The sequence below is a fragment of the Kogia breviceps genome, chromosome 7 (genome assembly GCF_026419965.1).
Source record: "Kogia breviceps isolate mKogBre1 chromosome 7, mKogBre1 haplotype 1, whole genome shotgun sequence".
In the NCBI taxonomy this organism is placed as follows: Eukaryota; Metazoa; Chordata; class Mammalia; order Artiodactyla; family Physeteridae; genus Kogia; species Kogia breviceps.
The window spans coordinates 45,944,961-45,965,097 of NC_081316.1; the positions used below are offsets into that span (position 1 = coordinate 45,944,961).

At 37.8% G+C, this 20,137-nt stretch overlaps 1 pseudogene; it reads right to left on the bottom strand.

The window, feature by feature from the left end:
• Positions 1-16,713: 16,713 nt before the first annotated feature.
• Positions 16,714-17,555, bottom strand: LOC131760563 (sodium/potassium-transporting ATPase subunit beta-3 pseudogene; annotated as a pseudogene).
• Between the last annotated feature and the right edge of the window lie 2,582 nt (positions 17,556-20,137).

Sequence of the window (20,137 nt, forward strand, 5' to 3'; positions counted from 1 at the left end):
ACAAATTGGGTAGAAAGAAATCAAACTGCCTTTTGTTCACAGATGACATGATTGTTTATGTACAAAATCTAAAAGAATCAACAAAAAAATACTGAAACTAATAAATGATTTTAGAAGGTTGCAGTATACATGGCTAATATACAAAAATAAATTGTTTTTCTACATACCAGCAATGAATAGTTGGAATTTGAAATTAGAAACACACCACCATTAACATTAGCAACCCCCAAAAAAGAAATACTTAGGTATGAACCGAATAAAACATGTACAAGATCTAGATGAGGAAAACTACAGTACTCTGATAAAAGAAATCAAAAAAGATCTAATAAATGGAAAGATATTCGATATTCAAGATAGGAAGACTCAATATTGCCAAGATGTCAGTTCTTCCCAACTTGATCTGTAGATTCAGTGAAATCTCAGTCAGTATCCTAGCAAGTTATTTTGTGGATATTGACAAACTGATTCTATAATTTATATGGAGAGACAAAAACCCAGAATAGCCAGAACAATACTGAAGCTGAAGAATAGAAATAGAACTAAAACCACATGACTTATTATAAAGTTATAGTAATCAATACAGTGTGGTGTTGGCAAAAGAATAGACAAATAGATTAATGGAAATGACTAAGGAGCTCAAATAGCCCCACACAAATACAGTGAACTGGTATTTGACAAAAGAACAAAGACAATTCTATAGAGACAAGACACTCTTCAATAAATGGTGCTGGACCCACTAGACACCCACATGCAAAGAAATAAATCTAGACAGGTTTTACACACTTTACACAAAAATTAACTCAAAATGCTTTATAGGCTTAAATGTAAAATGCAATACTATAAAACTTCTAGCAGATAATATAGTAGAAAATCTAAGTGATCTTGGGTTTGGTGAGACTTTTTTAGATACAACACCAAGAGTATGGTTCATGAAAGAAAATGTTGGTAAATTCGTCTTCATTAAAATTTAAAATTTCTGCTCTGCAAAAGATAATGTTAAAGAATGAAAAGCCACAGACCACGAGAAAATATTTACAAATCATATATCTGAGAAAAGAACTTGTATACAAAATATACTAAGAACTCTTAAAACCCAAGAATAAGAAAACAAATAACCCAATTAAAAAGTAGGCGAGGGGCTTCCCTGGTGGCGCAGTGGTTGAGAGTCCGCCTGCCAATGCAGGGGACACGGGTTCATGCCCCAGTCCGGGAAGATCCCACATGCCGCGGAGCGGCTGGGCCCATGAGCCATGGCCGCTGCGCCTGCGCGTCCGGAGCTTGTGCTCCTCCGCAGCAGGAGAGGCGACAACAGTGAGAGGCCCGCGTACCGCAAAAAAAAAAAAAAAAAAAAAAAAAAAAAAAAGTAGGCGAAAGATCTAAACATACAGTTCATCAAAGAAAATATAGGCAGCAAATAAGCATATGAAAAGATATTCATTATTAAATATCATTAGGGAATTATAAATTAAAACAACAATGAGATCACTACATTAGAATGGCTATTATCCATAACACCGATAACACCAAATGCCAGTGAAGGTGTGGAGTAACAGAAACTCATTCAAGGCTGGCGAGAATGCAAAATGGTACAACCACATTGGAAAATAGTTTGACAGTTTCTCACAAAGCTAAACATAATCTTACTATATGATTCAGCAATTGCACTCCTAGATATTTACCCAAATTAGTTGAAATTTTATGTCTGCACAAAAACCTGCATACAAATATTTTAGCAGCTTTATTCATAATTGCTAAATATTGGAAGCAATCAAGATGTCCTTCAATAGAGAAATGTATGAACTGTGATACACCAATACAGTGGAATATTATTTGGTGATAAGAATTGAGAAATCAAGCCATGGAAAGACATGGAGGAATGTTAAATGCCTATTTCTAAGTAAAAGAAGCCAGTCTACACAGGCTACAGTATATGATTCCAACTCTGTGACATCCTAGAAAAGGCAGAACTGTAAAGAGTAAAAGGATCGGGCTTCCCTGGTGGCACAGTGGTTGAGAGTCCTCCTGCCGATGCAGGGGACGAGGGTTCATGCCCCGGTCCGGGAAGATCCCACATGCTGTGGAGCGGCTGGGCCCGTGAGCCATGGCCGCTGAGCTTGCGCGTCCGGAGCCTGTGCTCCGCAGCGGGAGAGGCCACAACAGTGAGAGGCCCGGGTACCACAAAAAAAAAAAAAAAAAAAAGAGTAAAAGGATCAGTCGTTTTCTAGTGTTCAGAGAGAGGGAGAAAAAGAGAGAGTGAGGAATAGGTGGAACATAGGATTTTTAGGGCAGTGAAATGGTTCTGTAAGACACTGTAATTGTGGATATCTGACATTATACATTTGTCAAAAGTCATAAAACTACAACAGAGTGAACCCTAGTATAAACTATGGATCTTATTTAATGATGTATAATTATCAGTTCACTGATTATAACAAATGTGAACCACTAATACAATATATTAATAATTGGGTAAACAGTGGGGGAGGGGGAGCAGTAGGGAAAAGAAGGCACAAGATAACTCTCTTTACCTTCTGCATGATTTTTCTGTACACCCAAAACTCCTCTTACAATAAGGTCTATTAATTTAAAAAACAGGCAATAATAACACATTTTATGATACTTTTTAATGGCCATTATTCAGAGTAGCTTTGTGAAATCAACTGGAACTCTAGTATAACATTGTTAGTTTCAAAAAAATTCAGCATAAGGTGCATACATCCAGGTAGTCTAGTCATCCAAGGTACTTTCTATGTTTTAAGAGATTTTATCAGAAAACCTTTTCATTACCTACAGGGTCCAAGATTCTATTGTTGGATGTGGAAAACTCTAATGAAGATAATCTTAATATTGAAGATACAGTTATGACCCTAAATTCCTTAACAGGCGGTTGTGTCTTATTAATCTTAACATATCCTATCCTAACTAGCCTTATGTATACACTTTAACATTTTTTTTCAAATAAATGAGTGAATTAAAAAAGTGAAATTACTGAATGAAATAAATCAATGCATATGTGGGTTGTATAACTCATAATTTAGTCCTTTCTATTGATTTCTGATTTTCAATTACAGCCAATAAATAAAGTGTGTGGTATTCATCATTCCTCCTCTTTTACTCCACTGAGAAAAAAGATAATTATAAACCCCATCTACAAATTCTTTAATTCACCTTGACTAAAAATTTTAACAAGAGTCAGAAGCCATAAATCTCAGTTAACATTTTAATGAGAAACTCAGAAAAATGGAGATCTGTTGTCATGAATGTTTTAAGAAAATAAATTTCATGAGATCTGATTCAAGATGGTAGAGTAGGAAGATCCTGAGCTCATGTCCTCCATGGACACACCAAAATACAACTACATATAGAACAACTATCTCTGAAAATGATGTGAAGACTAAAACAGACTTTCTACAACTAAGTATATGAAGAAAAGGCCACATCAAGAAAGGTAAAAAAAAAAAAAAAAAAAAAAAAAAAAAAAAAAAAAAGAAAGGTAAGAGGGGAAGAGATGCTGTCTAGTTAGAAACCACACCCCCAGTACAGCAACCCACAAGCAGGAGGGATATCACAACTTTGGAGGTCCCTCCTGAGGAATGAGGGGTCTGAACACCACAATGGGATCCCCAGCATGGGAGACCTACACCAGGAAGACTAGCCTCCATAACATCTGGCTTATGTCCAGGAGACTTGAAGCCTTGTGGGAAACCAAGATTCCATTCTTGAAGAGCTCATGCACATACCTGCTCCAAGTCCCAGTGCAGAAGTAGCAGCTTGAAAAGCAACTGGGTCATATAAGAAGGAGATTCATTAACTGATTTTACAGCATGTGCCAGAGGGACAGGGATCTGATGGAACTTTCTCTTGGGATGGAAGTGCAGGCGGGAGCACACAGCCTACACAGGGGATAGCCCTGGAGCACCTAGATAAAGTGATTTGTGCCACTGGCCCCACAGGACACCTCCTACATAAGACCTCTCTTTCAAGACTGGGAAATGTAGCTGATATACCTAATATACAGAAACAAACACAGAGGGAGTTAGGCAAAATGAAGAGATAAAGGAATACCTTGCAAACAAAAGAACAAGACAAAAACCTCAGGCGGGAAAATAAATAAAGAAAACAGAGATAAGCAATTTACCAGATAAAGAATTCAAAGAAATAGTAATAAATATGCTCACTAAACTTGAAAGAATAGATGAACTCAGTGAGAATGTCAACAAAGAGATAGAACATGTTAAAAAGAATCAATCAGAACTGAAGGCAATAACTGAAATGAAAAATACACTAGAGGGAATCAACAGCAGATTAGAGGATGCAGAAGAACAAATCAGCAATCTGAAAAACAGGGTAGTGGAAATCACACAATCCAAACAGCAAAAGGAAAAATAATCCCCCCAAAATGAGGATAGTTTAGCAACCTCTGGGACAACATCAAGCATACTAACATTCACATTATAAGGGTCCCAGAAGGAGAAGAGAGAAAAGGACAGAAAACTTATTTGAAGAAATAATGTTTGAAAATTTTCCTAACCTGGCAAAGGAAACAGATATCCAAGTCTAGGAAGCACAGAGAGTCCCAAAAAGAAGAACCCAAAGAGACTCACAACAAGACACACTATAATTAAAATGTCAAAAGTTAAAGATAAATAAAATCTTAAAAGTGGCAAGAGAAAACCAACTAGTTATGTACAAGGCAGCCCCCCCATAAGACAATCAGCTGATTTTTCAGCGGAAAGTTTATGGGCCAGAAGGGACTGGCACGGTATATTCAAAGTACTGAAAGGTAAAAACTTACAACCAAGAATACCCTACCCGTCAAGGTTATCATTCAGAATTGAAAGAAAGATAAAGACTTTCCCAGACAAGCCAAAGCTAAAGGAATTCATCAACACTAAAGTGTCCTTACAAGAAATGTTTTTTTTCACAAAGAAAAAAGTCATAATGAGAAAGAAGAAAATTATGAAAGAAAAAACTCACTGGTAAAGACACATATATTAAAGGTAGAGGATCAACCACCTATAAAACTGAAAAGAAGGCTAAAAGACAAAAGTGGTAAAAATCATCGATAGCTAAAATAATTAAAGTGATACACAAAATTAAAGGATATAAAATATGACATCAAAAACATAAAACGTTGGCAGGGGTGTAAAAATGTAGTTCTTTTAGAATGAGTTCAAACTTAAGTGACCATCAACTTAAAATAGACTTCTTTACACATAGACTGTTATATATTAACCTCATGGTAACCAAAAGCCAAAAACCTATAACAGATAGTCAAAAGATAAAGAGAAAGGAATACAAAAATAACACTCAATGAAGTCATCAAATTATAAGAGAAGAGAGCAAGAGAAGAAGAAAGGAACAGAGAAGAACTGCAAAAACAACCAAAAAGCAATCAATAAAATGGCAATAAGTACACACTAATAATTATTTTAAATTTAAATGGGCTAAAGATTCAAGCAAAGACATAGGGTTGCTGAATGGATAAAAAAACAAGACCTATATACAAGCTGCCTACAAGAGACTCATTTTAGATCTAAAGACACACAGAGAATGAAAGTGAAGGAATGGAAAAAGATATTCTATGCAAATGGAAATGAAAAGAAAGCTGGGATGGAATACTTATATAAGACAAGATACACTTTAAAACAAAGAATGTAACAAGAGATGAGGAGCATTACATAATGATAAGGGGATCAATCCAACAAGGGGATACAGCACTTGTAAATATCTATGCATTCAATACAGGAGCACTTAAATACATAAAGCAAGTATTAACAGACATAAAAGGAGACACTGACAGCAATACAACAGTACTAGGGGACATTAGCACCCTATTGACAGAAATGGATAGATCATTCAAACAGAAAATCAATAAAGAAACAATAGCCTTAAATCACACATTAGATGAGATGGACTTAATATATTTATACACAAAATGCCACCAAAAAGAGCCCAATATAGTCACCACATTTTACTGCACTTCACTTTATTGCATTATGCAGATATTGTGGGGTATTTCTTTTTTCAAATTGAAGGTTTCTGGCAACCCTTCATCAAGTAATTCTATTGACACCATTTTTCCAACAGCATTTGCTCACTTCATGTCTCTGTATCACAGTTTGGTAATTCTTTCAACATTTCAAACGTTTTCATCATTATTACATTTGTTATGGTCATTTGTGATCAGTGACTTTTGATGTCACTATTGCAAAAAGATGACAATTTGTTGAAGGCTTAGATGATGGTTACCATCTTTTACCAATAAAGTATTTTTAATTAAGTTATATACATTGTTTTTTTAGATATAATGCTATTGCACACTTATAGACTACAGTATAGTGTAAACACAGCTTTTATATGCAGTGAGAAACCAAAAAGTGTGTGTGAATTGCTTTATTGCAATATTCACTTTATTGTAGTGGTCTGGAATCAAACCCACAATATCTCTGAGGTATGCTGTACACATTCCTTTCAAGTGCACAGCAAACATTCTCCAGGATAGATCACATACTTAGGCCACAAATCAATTCTCAATAAATTTAAGAATGAAATCATATCAAGAATCTTTTCTGACCACAATGGTATAAAACCAGAAATCAATTAAAATAAGGAAGCTGGAAAAAATAAAAAGATGTGAGGCTAAACAGCATGCTAATAAACAATCAATAGATCAAAAAATATATCAAAGAGTATATCAAAAATGAAAATGAAAACAAAATATTCCAAAATAAAATCTATGGAATGCCAGAAAAAGTAGTTCTAAGAGGAAATTTTATAGCAATACAGGCCTACCTCAGGAAACAAACAAGTACTCAAACAATCTAACCTGACATGTAAAAGAACAATAAAAAAAAAAGAACAAAGAAAGTCCAAAGTTAGTATGATAGAGGAAATAATAAAGGTTGGAGTGAAAATAAATGAAACAGACAGACACACACACAAATAGAAAAGATAAATGAAACTAAAAACTGGTTCTATGAAGAGATAAACAAAATTGATAAACCTTTAACCAGACTTATCAAGAAAAAAAGGAGAAGAAATGAAAGAGAAGTCACAACTGACACCACAATTTTCATAAAGAAATATATTTTCTTCATAAGAGATTACTATGAAAAATTATACACCAACAAAGTGGACAATGTAGAAAAAAATGGATATTTTCCTAGAAACATATAATGTTCCAAGCTGAATCAGGAAGAAATACAAAATGTGAACACATTGGTCACTAGTAATAAATTTTAATTGGTAATCAAAAAATGCTGAACCAAGAGAAGTCCAGGACCAAATGGCTTCACAGGGAAATTCTACCAAACAGTTAAAGAAGAGTTAATGCCTATCCTTTTCAAACTTTTCCAAAAAAATGAAGCCGAAATGCTCCCAAACTCATTTTATGAGTCCAACATTATCCTGATACCCAAATCAGACAAGGACACCACAAGAAAAGAAAATTACAGTCCAATACCACAGATGAACATAGATTCAAAAATCTTCAACAGGGACTTCCCTGGTGGCACAGTGGTTAAGAATCCACCTGCCAATGCAGGGGACATGGGTTTGAGGCTGGTCCAGGAAGATCCCACATGCTACGGAGCAACTAAGCCCATAAACCACAACTACTGAGGCCCGCTTGCCTAGAGCCCATGCTCCTCAACAAGAGAAACCACCGCAATGAGAAACCTGGACACCTGAAAAAAGAGTAGCTCCCACTCGCCACAACTAGAGAAAGCCCACACACAGCAACAAAGACCCAACACAGCTGAAAATAAATAAATTAATTTTAAAAACTTCAACAAAATATTAGCAAACTAAGTTCAACAATACATTAAAAAGATCATATACCATAATCAAGTGGGATTTATAGGGATGAAAGGATGATTCAATATTCACAAATCAATGTGATACACCAAATTAACAAAATGCAACATAAAAATATATGATCATCTCAACAGGTGCAGAAAAAACATTTGAAAAAATTCAAATCCATTTATAATAAATCTCAACAAAGTGGGTTTACAGGGAACATGCCTCAGCACAATAATGGTGATATAATATCAAACCCATATCTAACATAATGCTCAAGGGTATTATGCCTGAAAGCTTTTCCTCTATGATCAGGAACAACGATGCCACTTTTATTCAATATAGTAATGAAAGTCCTAGCCACAAAAATCAGATGAGAAAAAGAAATATAAGTCATTAAAATTGGAAAGAAGGAAGTAAAACTGTCACTATTTGTAGATGGCATGATAGTATATATAGAAAACTATGAATTCTCCACCAAAAACAACCAGTTAAAACTAACAAATGAATTCAGTAAAATTGCAGGATACAAAATCAATATATAAAAATCTAGTGTTTCTATACACTAATATACACTATCAAAGTCTTAGAGGAAAACATAGGCAGAACATTCTATGACATAAATCACAGTAAGATCCTTTTTGACCCTCCTCCTAGAGTAATGGAAATAAAAACAAAAATGAACAAATGGGATCTAATGAAACTTAAAAGCTGTTGCACAGCAAAGGAAACCATAAAGAAGACGAAAATGCAACCCTCAGAATGGCAGAAAATATTTGCAAACAAAGCAACTGACAAAGGATTAATCTCCAAAATATACAAGCAGCTCACGCAGCTCAATAACAAAGAAAAAACAACCCAATCCAAAAATGGGCAGAAGATCTAAATAGATATTTCTCCAAAGACGATATACAGATTGCCAACAAACACATGAAAGGATGTTCAACATCACTAATCATTAGAAAAATGCAAATCAAAAGTACAATGAGGTATCACCTCACACCGGTCAGAATGGCTGTCATCAAAAAATCTACAAACAATAAATGCTGGAGGTGGTGTGGAGAAAAGGCAACCCTCTTGCACTGTTGGTGGGAATGTAAATTGATACAGCCACTATGGAGAACAGTATGGAGGTTCCTTAGAAAACTAGAAATGGAACTACCATACAACCCAGCAATCCCATTACTGGACATATACCCTGAGAAAACCATAATTCCAAAATAGTCATGTACCACAATGTTCATTGCAGCTCTATTTACAATAGCCAGGACATAGAAGCAACGTAAGTATCCATCGACAGATGAATGGATAAAGAAGATGTGGCACATATATACAATGGAATATTCGTCAGCCATAAAAAGAAATGAATCTGAGTTATTTGTAGTGAGGTGGATGGACCTAGAGACTGTCATACAGAGTGAAGTACGTCAGAAAGAGAAAAGCAAATACTGTATGCTAACACATATATATGGAAGCTTAAAAAAAAATGGTTCTGAGGAACCTAGGGGCAGGACAGGAATAAAGATGCAGACGTAGAGAATGGCCTTGAGGACACGGGGATGGGGCAGGCTAAGCTGGGATGAAGTAAGATAATGGCATGTAAATATATACACTACCAAATGTAAAATAGATAGCTAGTGGGAAGCAGCCGCATAGCACAGGGTTATTAGCTCGGTGCTTTTTGACCACCTAGTGAGGTGGGATAGGGAGGGTGGAAGGGAGACGAAAGAGGGAGGGGATATGGGGATATATGTATATATATAGCTGATTTACTTTGTTATACAGCACAAACTAACACAACTTTGTAAAGCAATTATACTCCAATAAAGACGTTTAAAAAAAGACAAAACTCCTATATAAACATTTTAATATTTTTTGAATATAACCATTATTGAACATTTTTCTCTAGCTTGCTGCTTTTATTTGTAGTTTTTTCTTTTTTTAAGCCAGCAAATCATCTCTAGATAACATAGAATGGTATTGTGCATAAATATCTGGACTATATATCAAAAAGCAGATTATTTGTATCTAGTGTTTATAGAAACCAATGAATAAATATTTACATATTATAAGCACTTCTAAATGATAATTTCAAAATAACTCAGGTTTTAAGAACCAGTTTGTATGCTAAAACTTATCAAAGATCATCAATTTTATTGAGTATCTTTCTTCATCAAATCACTGCTGACTAAAGTAGAAAAGTCTTTTTTCTAACGTACACAATAAATAAGGATTTAATTTCAAGTTCATCATCACACAAATCTGCAAGAAGAAACTGGAGAATGATTAAATTTTTGGTTATGGAGTAGATCAATATTTGTAGGTAAATATTTGAGATGAATGAATAAATGAATAAATGACAAAATTTCATAGTCACATTAAAGAAACTAACGAAGTACTAGAATTAAAAGAGGGTAAGGGGGAGCGAGAAGATGGCGCAAGAGTAAGACGCGGGGATCACCTTCCTCCTCACAGATACATCAGAAATACATCTACACGTGGAACTTCTCCTACAGAACACTGACCGAACGCTGGCAGAAGACCTCAGACCTCCCAAAAGGCAAGAAACTCCCCCACGTACCTGGGTAGGGCAAAAGAAAAAAGAATAAACAGAGACAAAAGAATAGAGACGGGACCTGCACCAGTGGGATGGAGCCGTGAAGGAGGAAAGGTTCCCACACACCAGAAGCCCCTTCGCGGGCGGAGACTGCGGGTGGCGGAGGGGGGAAGCTTCGGAGCCGCGGAGGAGAGCGCAGCAACAGGGTGCGGAGGGCAAAGCGGAGAGATTCCCAAAGAGGATCGGTGCCGACCAGTACTCACCAGCCCGAGAGGCTTGTCTGCTCACCCGCTGGGGCAGGCGGGGCTGGGAGCGGAGCCTCGGGCTTCAGTCAGATCCCAGGGAAAGGTCTGGAGTTGGCAGAGTGAAAACAGCCTGAAGGGGTAGCCGGGAGGGAATCCAGTTGAAGTCTGGAGCTGCCGAAGAGGCAAGAGACCTTTTCTTCCCTCTTTGCTTCCTGGTGCGTGAGGAGAGGGGTTTAAGCGCGCCGCTTAGAGGAGCTCCAGAAACGGGCGCGAGCCGCGGCTGTTGGCACAGACAAGAGACGGGTGTGGGACGCAAGGGTTGATACTGCCGCCACCAAGAGGCCTGTGTGCCAGCGCAGGTCACTCTCCACACCGCCCCTCCCGGGGGCCTGTGCAGCCCGCCACTGCCGGGGTCCCGGGATCCAGGGACAGCTTACCCGGGAAAACGCACGTTGCGCCTCGGGCCGGTGCAGCGTCACGCCGGCCTCTGACGTCGCAGGCTCGCCCTGCATCCATGCCCCTCCCTCCCCCGTGGCTTGTGCCAGAGCCCCCGAATCAGCTGCTCCTTTAACCCCGTCCTGTCTGAGCAAAGGGCAGACGCCCTCGGACGACCTACACGCAGGGGCAGGGCCAAGTCCAAAGCTGAACCCCAGGAGCTGTGCAAACAAAGAGGAGAGGGGAAGGTCTCTCCCAGCAGCCTCAGAAGCAGCGGATTAAAGCTCCACAATCAACTTGAAGTGCCCTGCATCTGTGGAAAACCTGAATAGACAGCGAAATATCCCAAGTTGAGGGGGTGGACTTTGGGAGCAAGATATACTATTATTTTCCCCTTTTTTCTTTTTGTGAGTGTGTATGTGTGTGCTACTGTGTGAGATTTTGTCTGTATAGCTTTGTTTTCACCATTTGTCCTAGGGTTAGACTGACCCGTTTTTTTTTTTCTTTAATAGAAATTTTTCTTCTTAATAATTATTTTTTATTTTAATAATTATATTTTATCATACTTTATTTTGCCTTCTCCCTTTCTTTCTTCCTTTCTTCCCTCCTTTCTTTCCTACTTCCCTCCTTCCTTCCTTCCTTCCTCCCTTCCTTCCTCCCTTCCTTCCTCCCTTCCTTCCTTTCTTCCTTCCTCCCTTCCTTTCTTCCTCCCTCCCTTCCTTTCTTCCTTCCTTCCCTCCCTTCCTCCTTCCTTTCTTTCCTTTCTATTTTTTAATCCCTTTTATTTTGAGCCGTGTGGATTAAAGGCTCTTGGCACTCCAGCCAGGTGTCAAAAATTAAATACAAAGAAAACATATTAAAAGCAGCAAGGTAAAAACAACAAATAACACACAAGGGAATCCCCACAAAAACAACAGAATACACATTTTTCTCAAGTGCTCATGGAACATTCTACAGGACAGATCATATCTTGGGTCACAAATCTAGCCTTGGCAGATGTAAGAAAATTGAAATCGTATCAAGTATCTTTTCTGACCACAATGCTATGAGACTAGATATCAATTACAGGAAAAGATCTGTAAAAAATACAAACACATGGAGGCTAAACAATACACTACTTAATAACGAAGTGATCACTGAAGAAATCAAAGAGGAAATAAAAAAGTACTTAGAAACAAATGACAATGGAGACACGACGATCCAAAACCTATGGGATACAGCAAAAGCAGTTCTAAGAGGGAAGTTTATAGCAATACAATCACACCTTAAGAAACAGGAAACATCTCAAATAAACAACCTAACTTTGCACCTAAAGCAATTAGAGAAAGAAGAACAAAAAACCCCAAATTTAGCAGAAGGAAAGAAATCATAAAGATAAGATCAGAAATAAATGAAAAAGAAATGAAGGAAGCAATACCAAAGATCAATAAAAGTAAAAGCTGGTTCTCTGAGAAGATAAATAAAATTGATAAACCATTAGCCAGACTCATCAAGGTTAAAAGGGAGAAGACTCAAATCAATAGAATTAGAAATGAAAAAGGAGATGTAACAACTGACACTGCAGAAATACAAAAGATTATGAGAGATTACTACAAGCAACTCTATGCCAATAAAATGGACAACCTGGAAGAAATGGACAAATTCTTAGAAATGCACAAGCTGCCAAGACTGAGCCAGGAAGAAATAGAAAATATGAACAGACCAATCACAAGCACTGAAACTGAAACTGTGATTAAAAACCTTCCAACAAACTAAAGCCCAGGAGCAGATGGCTTCACATGCAAATTCTATCAAACATTTAGAGAAGAGTTAACACCTATCCTTCTCAAACTCTTCCAAAAGATAGCAGATGGAGGAACACTCCCAAACTCATTCTATGAGGCCACCATCACCCTGATACCAAAACAAAAGATGTCACAAAAAAAGAAAACCCCAGGCCAATACAGATGCAGAACATAGACACAAAAATCCTCAACAAAATACTAGCAAACAGAATCCAGCAGCCCATTAAAAGGATCATACACCATGGTCAAGTGGGGTTTATTCCAGGAATGCAAGGATTCTTCAATATACGCAAATCAATCAATGTGATACACCATATCAACAAACTGAAGGAGAAAAACCATATGATCATCTCAATAGATGCAGAGAAAGCTTTTGACAAAATTCAACACCCATTTATGATAAAAACCCTGCAGAAAGTAGGCATAGAGGGAACTTTACTCAACATAATAAAGGCCATATATGACAAATCCACAGCCAGCATTGTTCTCAATGGTGAAAAACTGAAACCATTTCCACTAAGATCAGGAACAAGACAAGGTTGCCCACTCTCACCACTCTTATTCAACCTAGTTTTGGAAGTTCTAGCCTCAGCAATCAGAGAAAAAAAAGAAATAAAAGGAATCCAAATAGGAAAAGAAGAAGTAAAGCTGTCACTGTTTGCAGATGACATGATACTATACAAAGAGAATCCTAATTATGCTACCAGAAAACTACTAGAACTAATCAATGAATTTGGTAAAGTAGCAGGATACAAAATTAATGCACTGAAATCTCTGGCATTCTTATACACTAATGATGAAAAATCTGAGAGTGAAATTAAGAAAACACTCCCATTTACCATTGCAACAAAAAGAATAAAATATCTAGGAATTAACCTACCTAAGGAGACAAAAGACTTGTATGCAGAAAACTATAAGACACTGATGAAAGAAATTAAAGATGATACAAATAGGTAGAGAAATATACCATGTTCTTGGATTAGAAGAATCAACATTGTGAAAATGACTCTACTACCCAAAGCAGTCTACAGATTCAATGCAATCTCTATCAAATTACCAATGGCATTTTTTACAGAACTAGAACAAAAAATTTCACAATTTGTATGGAAACACAAAAGACCCCGAATAGCCAAAGCAATCTTGAGAACGAAAAATGGAGCTGGAGGAATCAGGCTCCCTGACTTCAGACTATACTACAAGGCTACAGTAATCAAGACACTATGGTACTGGAACAAAAACAGAAATATAAATCAGTGGAACAGGATAGAAAGCCCAGAGATAAACCCACACACATATGGTCACCTTATCTTTGATAAAGAAGGGAAGGATATACAGTGGAGAAAAGACAGCCTCTTCAATAACTGGTGCTGGGAAAACTGGACAGCTACCTGTAAAAGTATGAAATTAGAACACTCCCTAACACCACACACAAAAATAAACTCAAAATGGGTTAAAGACCTAAATGTAAGGCCAGACACTATCAAACTCTTAGAGGAAAACATAGGCAGAACACTCTATGACATAAATCACAGCAAGATCCTTTTTGACCCATCTCCTAGAGAAATGGAAATAAAAATAAAAATAAACAAATGGGATCTAATGAAACTTAAAAGCTTTTGCACAGCAAACGATACCATAAACAACACCAAAAGACAACCCTCAGAATGGGAGAAAATATTTGCAAATGAAGCCACTGACAAAGGATTAATCTCCAAAATTTATAAGCAATTCAGGCAGCTCAATAACAAAAAAACAAAAAACCCAATCCAAAAATGGGCAGAAGAACTAAATAGACATTTCTCCAAAGAAGATATACAGATTGCCAACAAACACATGAAAGAATGCTCAACATCATTAATCATTAGAGAAATGCAAATCAAAACTACAATGAGATATCATCTCACACTGGTCAGTTTAGCCATCATCAAAAACTCTAGAAACAATAAATGCTGGAGAGGGTGTGGAGAAAAGGGAACACTCTTGCACTGTTGGTGGGAATGTAAATTGATACAGCCACTATGGAGAACAGTATGGAGGTTCCTTAAAAAACTACAAATAGAACTACCATACGACCCCGCAATCCCACTACTAGGCATATACCCTGAGAAAACCATAATTCAGAAAGAGTCATGTACCAAAATGTTTATTGCAGCTCTATTTATGATAGCCAGGACATGGAAGCAACCTAAGTGTCCATCAACAGATGAATGGATAAAGAAGATGTGGCACATATATACAATGGAATATTACTCAGCCATAAAAAGAAATGAAACTGAGTTATTTGTAATGAGGTGGATAGACCTGGAGTCTGTCATACAGAGTGAAGTAAGTGAGAAGGAGAAAAACAAATACCGTAAGCTAACACATATATATGGAATCGAAAAAAAAAAAATGTCATGAAGCGATTAGTGGTAGGACGGGAATAAACACTGACCTACTAGAGCATGGACTTGAGGGTATGGGGAGGGGGAAGTGTAAGCTGTGACGATGTGAGAGAGTGGCAGGGACATAGACACACTACCAAATGTAAATTAGATAGCTAGGTGGAAGCTGCCGCACAGCACAGGGAGTTCACCTCTGTGCTTTGTGACCACCTAGAGGGGTGAGATAGGGAGAGTGGGAGGGAGGGTGACGCAAGAGGGAAGAGATATGGGAACATATGTATATGTATAACTGATTCACTTTGTTGTAAAGGAGAAACTAACACACAGTTGTAAAACAGTTATACTCAAATAAAGATGTTAAAAAAAAGGGTAATGTTTATCTAAGCGACATTTATTGTTTATTATGTGAAACAAGTTTTTCCCTTTAAGGTTAGAAAAAAGGAGATTCTACTGATGAATGTACAAATATAGCTTAAAAATTAATTCATGGAATTGATTTTTCCACACTGCATTCGATTTTATTTCATTTGTTAAAATATCTGTTATACACAGAATAAAAATAAGCTAGTCCTCAATACTGAAAATAGAAAATAGTTGTTTTTAATTGTATGACCAAATACAGCCTTTTGTTTTCAGTTGCCGTGGAGCCCTCATATATTTCTGCATCAAAAATTTGTCTTTACGTGCCTCATACAAGAAAAGCCTTATCAAATAAGTCTTTTATAAAGAATGAAATTTGTATATTTTTTCCCCTCATATATGTACTGAAAATTTCCTACTACCTGTGTCAATTGAAAGTACCAGACAAATCCACTCAGGGTCTTTCTTTGTCATTCTCTACATACATGAGGATGTAGAGATCAAACAGCAAAAGGCAGAGAACTGAGGCTCAGTCTACAGACAATGGGTTGCTATTATGGCATATACTTTGTTAGATGGACAGACAAAAGGCATTATGTATAAAAAGGGGGAATGGAAGAGATACTTGGCTGCTTAATACCATTTATTCTTTTTGTGTGTTTAACCTTTCAAATCCACTTTTATTTTCCTTTTTCCTCCTCACATACAGAGCTTCTCCACACACTGCATTTCTTGCAGCTATAAAGTCATTTGACATTGGTCAGGTACCATTTTATCCCCTAAAACTTTGCTGACATCAAAATGTGACAGTTAACCAGTGTTAAATCTATAAAATATTTACATGGCACAGCACATTAAGCTTTAGACACTAGGCAATTAAACCACGTAAAAATTGGACAAACCCCCATCTTACATGTTCAGAATCAGGTGTTCACAGTCCTATCTTGTGGCTGTACATGGTTCAAAAGGCAGCAGAGGCAACAGGCAGTTACTTGAAGGACACTGAACACTATGATCTGGAAGCACATTATGATGCCCACTCCACCTTTCTCCAAGGTGGTCTCATAATTCTGGAATGGCAGGTCCAGCTGATACCAAATGAAGACAGACAACACAACGTTTACTCTGTGGAGATATTCTAACTCCTACTGTGGACACATGGTGATTTTGAATGCAACTCGTCCTAAAAACTTGTCACGATCATCCTGGTTTTTTAGGTTGGGTGATCCATCAATCTTGCACTCAACTGTCACTTCGTTTACATTATTTCTATTACCAAAGATGAGCTGGACGGCAACAAATGGCTGTAGATAGCTCCCATGCAATTTTTTCCCATAATATGGAAAATATTTTAAATCTATCGTTCCATTAGAAAGATAAGCTGATAGCACTGCTGTGTTTTCACCCTTCGAAATACATTCTATCCTTGGTTCTCCTTGAGGTTTTAATCCAATTATTCTGTTCATTTTCATAAGAATACAAGGGCTTCCTGTGGAGTAGCCAACCTCGGGATCATCCACACCACTGCGTGCTTCAAGTAAGACAAGAGGAAACCGACATGAAGTATAATCTAGACCCTCTGCTCAAAAAAATGCTCCATCAGGACAATCTGTAAGATTCCTCTGTTCTTCTAAGCCATATGACTTTAGAAATTTCTTAAGGTCATTAATGTACCTTCTATAGGACTCTGGATTAGACACGCTGAATGAAAAATCCAACGCCGTCACTGGTTTTGGAAAAAAACGTAAGTCCTGTGCTAGGAATCTGGTCACGATATTTTGGAACCTCATTGTTCAGAGCCTGAAGCATAGCCCACTTTGTGAATGAAAAGAGTGCAGCCAGGAACCCATAAAAGAACTAGGTAGAAGAGCAAGATCAACCCCCAGCTCTTGGCGGTGGGCCCCAGGAACTCTCCGGTGGTCGTGTTGTAGATGAAGAGCTTCCACTCGGCCAGGCTCTGGTTGAAGGACTTTTCTTTCTTCGTCATGGTGTGTGTGCGGACGGCGAGGGGAGAGGCGGCGGGGGTGGAAGCTGCGAGGAGCGCAGAGGCGTGCGTCCCGGCTGGAGCAGCGCAGCCCGGCGACCACAGAGGAAGGCGGGACGGCCGAGGAAACCTCTTCGCTGTGGTGAACGCTCAAGCGGACTGCGCTGCTCCGGGCCGCCGCTTCGGCCGCGGGAGCCTCCCATTTATTCTCTTAATTTCAGAGTGACACCAAATACCGATCATCTCTCTCATCTTTCGTCAAAATGTTATTAGTGAAAAAGTAGACTCCCTCTCTATCTGGTCTCTTTTCAGTGGTAACCGAAACCACAAAACTGTTCTCCGTCAACATGAAATCATCCCAATATGATCATATTTTTAAAATGTTTTAAAAATAAATCTGCCATAATTGTTATGACTCGTGTTTTATAACCGTATTTTTATTTTTCTCATTCAGAAATAGATAAAAGATTATACAAATGCTTGTCACGTATCTATTTGATATTCCTTTACTTATCCATCTCTCCTTTTCAGATTTCTATCTGTTCCTTTAAACTTTATTAACTTTTGCATAAAATATTAGATTTGTATAACTGTAAGGTATTTGCAACCAAAATTGATCTCTTTTTTGACTTGACACCTTTAGGATATATTGAAATTCCACTCTCCCCTTTTAGAGAGGTCTTCAAATTAAGAATATACAAACGTTGTATAATTATAATATGAAAAAAAGCCCCTTCTGACTTAGAGTGTGAATAAAAGGTTTAATCCCCACATTATGTAAGAGAAAGATGCTTAGGGCATTGAAAAGGGCGTGCCAGAGCCTGATTGTATATATTGGCTCAACACATTGTAAATACCTAAAGTTGCCAATCTTGACCTCTATAATTCCTCCCTTTGACCACAAACCCCTATTCTTTCAATTATCTTACTCTCTTCTCTTCATCTTTGATGCCCTCTAGTCCTTTAATCCTTCCTATTAATAATATAAAAACTAACATATTAGTTCACAAAGTGTTGTACATTATTTAATCTTCTTAACAATCTGTATTATCCCCACTTTAGAGATAAGAAGACTCAGAGATTTAGAAACTCACCCAATATCACACGGCTAGAGCTTCTGATATCAAAATAAATGGAGAGAGCAGATGCTTCATTCTCATCTTACATCAACTATATAAACCATAGAAAAAATATGTATACATATACTTTTAAAAGAACCAAGTATAGCCATCTTCAAAACAGGAAAGTAAACTTTTGGAGGACCATAAACTATGTGTGAGCAAATTGTGTTCCATCTAATGAGGTGGCAAGAGCTGGGAGCAGGAGTCCGGATATAACCAACAAGAGGCCTAGTAAAAGGATCCAGGCAAATACCACCACCTTCCAGGCTAGGGACAAAAGAAAATGATGCCTGTTTTCAGGAAGAAGCAGAGCTTCGGGTAGTTAACAGAATAATGCCCTTGGTACCTGGTAAACTCAGGAGGAGTGGGGAGCATCCGAGCTCAGAAAATTAGCTCTCAAGTTCCACATCTGACAGGATATAATGTCCATTCCTTGTTCTATCAATGGCTCCAATCAAACCTTAGCAGATGTTTCTATACTTCCCATAATATATGCTGTATAAAGCAGAGGTCATACTCTTTCTGGCAATCTCAGCTACAGTGAAGAATGCACAATTAAGAATGACCAGGGCTTCCCTGGTGGCACAGTGGTTGAGAGACCGCCTGCCGATGCAGGGGACGTGGGTTTGTGCCCCAGTCTGGGAAGATACCACATGCCGTGGAGGGGCTGGGCCCGTGAGCCATGGCCGCTGAGCCTGCGCGTCCGGAGCCTATGCTCCGCAACGGGAGAGGCTGCAGCAGTGACAGGCCCGCGTACCGCAAAAAAAAAAGACCAAAATGTTGGAAGTGTACCAACTCCATGAAGGACTATGAACTCAGTAAAGGGTAGGAAAAAGTGAGGGACCACAGAGAATTCAAACTGTATGTTTCAAATAAGTAAAATTCATACACTCAAATAAGGAAAGATTATTGTATACATGAAAGAACAGGTACTTATGAAAGAGAACCAATTAGAAATTCTGGAACTGAAAAGTGGTAGAACTGGGACTCAGACACTAGTTTCCTGCTTTCAAGACATATGTTCTCTCCTCTGATATCAGCTACCCCCTGAAAACACACAGAGACATATATACATGCTTATTTGCTTATTTATTTAGCTTCCTCATTACTCTACCTCTATATATAGTCTTGACCTTACGGTCCATCAAAGGAGCCTGTTATTCTCTTGTCTCCACATCTACTCCACTCACCTTGCAAATTTGTAATCTTGTGGCCCTCAACTTTGGTTGCATACTAGTGATTCTCTGCAACATTAAAAATAAATACACTGTAACTACTCTAAACAATTTGCAATCTGATCCTTTCCGAGTAGGACTCATGCATTGATATTTTTTAAAGCTCCATGGATGATTCTATAAGAATAACTGCAATTATATACTTTTGTTTTAGAAAGGGCTAATTATTCACTAAAAATGTGCACCTTCCCCTTCCATTGTAAAAAGTCATAATTAGGAAGCAGCTGCC